The following is a 7,411-nucleotide window of genomic DNA, read 5'->3' as shown; positions in this document are numbered from 1 at the left end:
AAGCACGGTTAACCAATATTGTAACGTCAAAAACAACGCTGAGAAAGTTTGTCAAAAGTATACACATTTTTGTTATTTCAAAACGGTTTGTTGCGTCTTCTCAATTCAAAACACATGTCCACAATACTTAACACCTGGTTTGCTAACAATTGTACAAATATAGCTTGAATTAGAATGTTATTGTTTTCAACTTCTTTGATTTACCATGCAACTTTATCATTTCTGCAACACTGAAGCACACATCACGTTCAATGACGTTCCTAACTCTTTTGACAATATTTTTAACTTTAACCTGTTTCTTAGTAGACAACCCGTCGTTCGATTCAAACTCGCTACCACTCAAAAATTGTATTTTCAACTTATTACAAATACACAGATTTTTTGTCATACAGATCCTGATTTATAAGGATTTTTCAAGCTTGCAGAAAAAGTTTCCCGAATGTAAAGTCTAACTTTATTGCTACTTGCTGCTCCGTGACGTCCTCCAACGTCATGGGTTTTTGCCTTTTTTAATAAAGTCCATATGTATTTAGAAGCTGATATCTTTTAAATGGAAAAGGTTTTACATAACCTGCTTTCTAATTAATTAATGCAGCAATACTTTATTTAAACATGTCAATTTTATTTTGTTTCAGATTCATTTATCAGAGGTATAGCTGTTAATACTATAAAGTGAAAAAATCTTATCAAGAACAAATGTGGTAGAAAAAAACCAAACTACTGAAAATTTTTAATCAGTGCGTTGAAAACTTTAACTTTCCTTTTTTTGTAAAGAAATTTATGTAGAGTGTACTGGGATGTAAAAGGTATTAAACACTACAATGTGATTTCGAAGATTTTCGAGGTTTGTAATAATTGAAGAATCTAATATGGTTAGATAGGGGAAAATGTTATAATTTAATTTGATTTACATTTTATAAGAATATTTGTAATAGAAAAAATATTTTATGCGTTACATTAAACCACAAATAAGTAATTAAATTCATTATTTTCAATAAGTTTCCCAATGTAAGTTAACAGCATTGATTTCAGCTTACAAAAAGTCCATTGTCTTTTAACATTTTTCAAGCGGAAAAATGCAGATTTTATAAAAAGTCTCAATATGCACAACTCTACAGAATATATTTTCTCCAAGTCCAAGAATCATTTTTTTCTTAGTCTTTAGAGCTTTCCGTCTTTCATGTGTATTCTGTCATGTGTCGTATTTCGTCTAAAAATATTTCACATTTTCAATTTCTTTTCAAACTTCAACCAAATGTGCCCCAAATCGTCCTTGGTTGAGGGAAATTTAAGAATTTTTTTTTCTTTTTATTCTTTTTATTCATAGAAAGTACCACACTCTTCTTTCAAGAGGAGAACATTAGGAATTCTTAAAAATTCGGTGGCATCATCAAGAAAAATTGTCAAGAAAATTTGTAACATGTGAAACCTGTAATGTACTGCTGATGCAAGATTTTTTTTTACTTAAACATCCCTTGGGCCAAGAGAGGAGTTTCGAGTTTTACATTCACTTTAATTCATCGACATTATATTTACAAACAGTGTGGATTCAAGTTTGTCCAATTATGTGTCCTTGGGGTTAGGGCAGAGTCAGTCACCATGCCGGGTCATATTTCGAGGGTTCGAATCCCGCTGTGGGACGTGGAGACCGGTCCTTCGGATGAGACCGTAAAAACTGAGATCCCGTTTCGCAGTAGGTGCTGGCACGAAAAAGATCCCTCCATGCTCAATGGCCCTGAGTGCTGAGTATAGGAGAATTTTTGCAGCTCTCCATCGGCAAGTGGTGGCGTCTCCATATGAGTGAAAAATTCTCGAGAGGGACGGCGTTCAATCAATCAAACAATCAAATATATACATGTATATACAATAAATATAAATATTTATATTGTACCCTTTTTTTATTGCGACTTCGTAGTCCGTGAAACATTTATGTATAGGAATTATCTCCCTTTTGTTTCGTTGGACTTCGTAATCGGTTCTTTGCAAAGGAATATTACCTTTTTCTTTTTGTTTCTTGTGACTCCGTGGTCGGTTGTATGTTCAAAAACATAACCTTTTTATGCCCCGTAAACAAACCTTCGGGGGTATATAGTTTTGTCGTGTCCGTCTATCTCTCTGTCTTTCTGTCTATTTGTCCGCAAAAACTTTAACCTTTCCAATAACTTTTGATTAAGTGGAGCTATGACTTTCATATTTTACATGTGCATTCCTTGTGGCAAGACCTTTCTTTTGGTACCACTAAATTTCATCTTTTTACCCTGACCTTGGAGTTTGACTAATTTAAACACAGAATTTTTTATTTGTACTTTGGTCATAACAACAACCTTTACCCTTTGACCTCGACCTTGGAGATTTACGTATTATAAAAAGAAACATTAACTTTTGCAATAACTTTTGAACAGTAAAGGTTAGAGCTTTCATACTTTACATATCTTACTCTTGTAACAAGACGCTTCATAGGATACTCTGAGCTTTTACCCTTTGACCTTGACCTTGGAGTTTGACCTACTTAAAAAAACAAACATTGATCATATCTTTTGAAGGGATAGAGCTAGTGCTTTCATACTTTGGGTATTTAATTCTTGAGACAAGGCTTTTCATTTGATATCGAAACCTTTGACCCTTTTACCTTGACATTAGAGTTTGACCTACTTTTAATTTTTTTAAACCTTTGCAATAACTTTTGAACGTGTAAGGTTAGAGTTTTCATACTTCACACACACACACACACACATATATATATATATATATATATATATATATATATATATATATATATATATATATATATATATATATATATATATATATATATATATATATACCTTATGGAAAGTTCATTGGATACCAATAACTTTAACCTTCTTACCTTGACCTTGGAGATTTCCGGACTTATGAAAAAACTTTAACCTTTGCAATAACTTTTGACATTAGGGCCAATGTTTCCATACTTCATAAATGGCAAGTCTTTTTATTGGATTCCAAGAACCTTGACATTTTGACCTTACAGATTTCTGGCCTTATAAAAATGTATTAACCTTGGCAATAACTTTTTTAAGAATAAGTGCTAGGGTTTTCATACTTCACACATGTAATTCTTTTGACAAGTCCTTTCATTCAGTACCAATAACCTTGACCTTCTGATTTCGATATTGGAGTTTTATTTACTGTTAAAATTTTTAACCATGGCCATAACTTTCAAATGGTATGGACTAAGGCTTCCATACTTCACACATGTGTTCTTTGTTGATATACCTTTCATTGAATACCAATAATATTGACCTTCTGACCTTGATCTTGAAGAATTATGTACTTTAAAAAAAAACTGGCAATAATTGGGAGCAGATGGTAATAGGTTATTCATGTTTCACAATTGAAGTTCTAGTTAGGAAACCCTACTTTGGGTTGCAATATATCAAATTTGCATTTAAGAAAATTTTAATCCTCACAATGTTGCCATACGGGGATATCAGTGTTTCACAAACACATCTTGTTCTTTTTGTTAATTCTTGTGACTCCATGGTCAGTGGTATGTACATGAACATTACCTTTTTTTCTTGTGACTCTATGGTCGGTGATATGTACATGAACACTATCTGTGACTCCGTGGTCGTTGGTATGTACATGAACATTACTTTCTTTTTCTTGTGACTCTGTGGTCGGTGATATGTAAACGGACAGAAAACTATTGTTCCTTGTTTTTTTTGTGACTGCGTGGTTGGTGATATGTGCATGGACATATCCTTTTTATTCCGTGTGACTCCGTGGTCTGTTGTATGTACAAGAACATACCATTTTTTTCTTGTGACTTTGTGCTCTGTCGAATGTATATGAACATTGCCATTTTGTGTTTTGTTACTCCGTAGTCATAGGAAAATTACCTCTTTAGGATAAATTTGTACTCTTATATTGTAACATATGTAGTTAAATATTTGACGAAACCTTGATAATTTAATTATAAAAAGGGTGTTATTCTTATCATCAAACCAAACCCTTTGCATTATTTTCACTCGTAGTCCAGGTTTTATGGAAAATGTTATTCGGGCCTATCTGTCTTTTTTTAACCATTCTTAGCCGAAGCCTTAAGTGAGATTTTCTGGTAAAGGTTTGCACGAATCTTACCAACTCATTATAACATTAACTGTGTAGTATCTCTTTTTATTATACCTCTACTGGTTGTTTTCTTGAATAAAAGTTAGGCAGAAAAATGTAAATAATTCCCTATAAATTTTGTGACTGGAATAAAGATCGTGCGTGAGTCAAATGACCTACATTGTAATTTCTACTCCGGAAGCTCGTTCCCCTGATTATCGTAATCCTCTAGATTTTACTTTGGAATCGACCAAATTTATTAAAGGTCTCATCCGGTAAGTTAGTTCGGGTGCTAATTCCCCTTCATTCATAATCCTTTATTTCATCCCTACTCATGTGTTCAGACCCTTTTATTTTCGATCTTCTGCATATTATAAAACCCAATGAGTTCATGGCAGCTTTGGTAGCGCCTCTGACTAGATTAAGCGAGACTACAGTGAGATAAGGTAAATTATTCACGGAAATGAAGCTAGGAAGTGACTGTGCGGGTATGTTAAGGAAGCATATAAGACATTTTTTGGGAAAGAACTTTATTCGGTAAAAACCAATATTTGCACCCCAAATCAAACTTTTATGGAGATATATCTAATTAAAGTGTTAAACAAGGGAGTATATGCTGACTTCAAAGCACTGAATATTTTTCCTAAGCAATGACGCCATATATACGTAATGACATCACAAACATGACGTAAATTTCAGTTTTTTTAATGAATTTGACAGAAAAATGTACATATTTCGTCAATATTTTGAGTGAAAGTCACCAAGTGCATGTGTGTTCAGGATCAATATTTTGATATAATGTGTAGAATGATAATTTCAATGAAATATGTCAATATTGTTCCTGAACAAACCTGCGCTCTATGAATTTTAAAGCTAAAATTGTTGAAATTCTGTCCATTTTATCCTATTTCTGAAAAGAAGGATATAAAATTGGTCTAGTTTGTGACGTCATAAAACAAAAAAGTGTGAATACACTGCTTTGACACTATAACAGTTTCTTTTAATTCATATTTCGTATACAATTGATTGAATTCAGCACATTTCAGGAAGTTTTTAAAATTTGACTTTTGTGGGGGCATATTTATATGCAATATACCGCATATAGATCTTTAGACTTTTTAAAGAAAATTAAGTTGGATAATTTACCTAAGCCGCTGATAAACGTAAAATATTATTTTCTTATGCATAAAGATGAAAAAAGTGTCTAAAGCAATTACGTGTACCACCACCACGGCATCACGTGATTTCTATCAATAGCGAAATTTTCCATAATAAAAAAAACTAACAGAACAACAATACCTGGAGTCTGATAATTTCTTCGAGTAAATAATGTTGTTAAAACATCTATTTTGCCTTAAAAGTGCTGTTAGAATCCAACTGTACCGTCAGAAAAATAATTATTCCACACACTCGCACGAAACCTTACCCGATGTTTTGATTTTTTTTTTTTTACATATGAACACTGATTTTTCAAAAACACACTTAACTCGGGATTCTAGAAGCACTTTCAATCTATTTCAGGAGGCAAACTTTCTATATGTACAAATCTTAAGTTTTGAAATATTCAGCTTATTGTTGTACTGTTGCATTATTATTGTCACAAATGAAAGGCCGACCGGATAGCGTATAGCTGATTGTCTTTGAAAGAGAATAAAATCGATGAAAATAAAACGCAGGGGGAATAAGGAAGCATACAAAATATTCTACCTTGACTTAATCAAAGCTCCATTATGACGTCATAGTAGGCGAATGGACGTCAATTTAAGAACACGTATTTTTCGTAATATTGGTATTTAGAGATGTAATTTTACATGTACTCTAGAAAATGAATAGAAACGTGTAAACATTAACAAAAGTAAAATATTCTTATTTCGTTATGATGTATTGTGTCATTTTGATTAAAATCTACCACCGATGACGTCATATATGTACATCAAGTAACTTGGGATTTAATCGGGGATTGATAATGTCGTGTAAAGAGAATTTGGCTATTACGGCATGAACAAAGATACGTAAAATGGAGTTTAAAAGCAAATATCGTCCACATTTTGTGAAATTCATATGTAGTTCAGTTAATAAAGAGGTATGCTAATTTATGTTTATCGGTTATATTCTCTTTCGAAGACAGTCAGCTACATACGTATCCCGGTCGGCCTTTCCTCTGTCATTTGTGACAAAAATAATGCAACAGGACAACAACAAGCTGTATAATTCAAAACATAAAATTGGTACAGATGGAAAGTTTGCCGCCTAAAACACTTGGAAAGTGCTGATATACTGTAAACGTATTACATTTGGCTGTGTATTCTTTTTAGCGCCTTTCGCGGAAAGCAGCCTCCGCTAAATCAAGTACATCGCTAAATGCTTTGTGTATAAAGGTTTATATAAAGCACATTCAAAAAGCGCTAAATCAAATCTACGCCAACTTGTTGAAAATTTAATTTCCGCCAAATATCGTACACGCCAAATATAATACATTTACAGTAATCCCGAGCTAAGCATGGTTTTACGAAAAATTTCGGTTCATAGGTAAAAAAAAAATCAAAACATCGGGTAAGGTTAATAATCGGGTAATGTGTGGAAAAATTATCTTACTGAGGGGACAGTGGGATTCTAGCAGCAGCTTTTAGGAAAAATAGATGTTTTTCCAACTTCATTTATTTACTCAAAGAAATTATTAAACTCCGGGGTATTGTTGTTCTGTTAGGTTTTTTATTAAGGAAACTTTTGCTTTTAATAGAAGTCACTTGATGCCTTGGTGGTTGGTGCACGTCGTTGCCTTAGACACTCTTTTATCTTTATGCAATAGATAAGAATAGTTTACGCTTTTCAGAGTTTTTGATAAATTATCAAACAAGATTTTCTTTAAAAAGCTTAAATTTCTTGAAAAATGACTTATATGCTTCCTTAACATACCTGCGAATAGCATACCTGTTTTATTTACTGAACTCCATATGTATAGCACAAAATATTAACAATATTTGCTCTTAAACTCCATTTTACGTATCTTTGTACATGTCGTATTAGCCAAATTCTCTTTACACGGCGTGATCAATTACCGAGTTATTTGATGGACACATATGACATCATCGGTGGTAGATTTTAATCAAAATGACAGAATAAAGCATTACAAAATAAGAGCATTAAATTTTTGTTAATGTTTACATGTTTTATTCATTTTCTCGAGTTAGATTTCATCTCTAAATACTAATATTATGAAAACTTGTTTTTTTTTAAATTGACGTCATCTCACCTACTATGACCTCATAATGCAGCAGTTATTTACTAAAGGTAGATGTATCGTTAACGATATTCCGGA

This window comes from Saccostrea cucullata, unplaced genomic scaffold (assembly GCF_032062105.1).
Source record: "Saccostrea cucullata isolate Sc308-1 unplaced genomic scaffold, CSIRO_AGI_Scuc_v1 ctg1075, whole genome shotgun sequence".
NCBI lineage: Eukaryota > Metazoa > Mollusca > Bivalvia > Ostreida > Ostreidae > Saccostrea > Saccostrea cuccullata.
Note: the sequence above shows the minus strand (reverse complement) of the source record.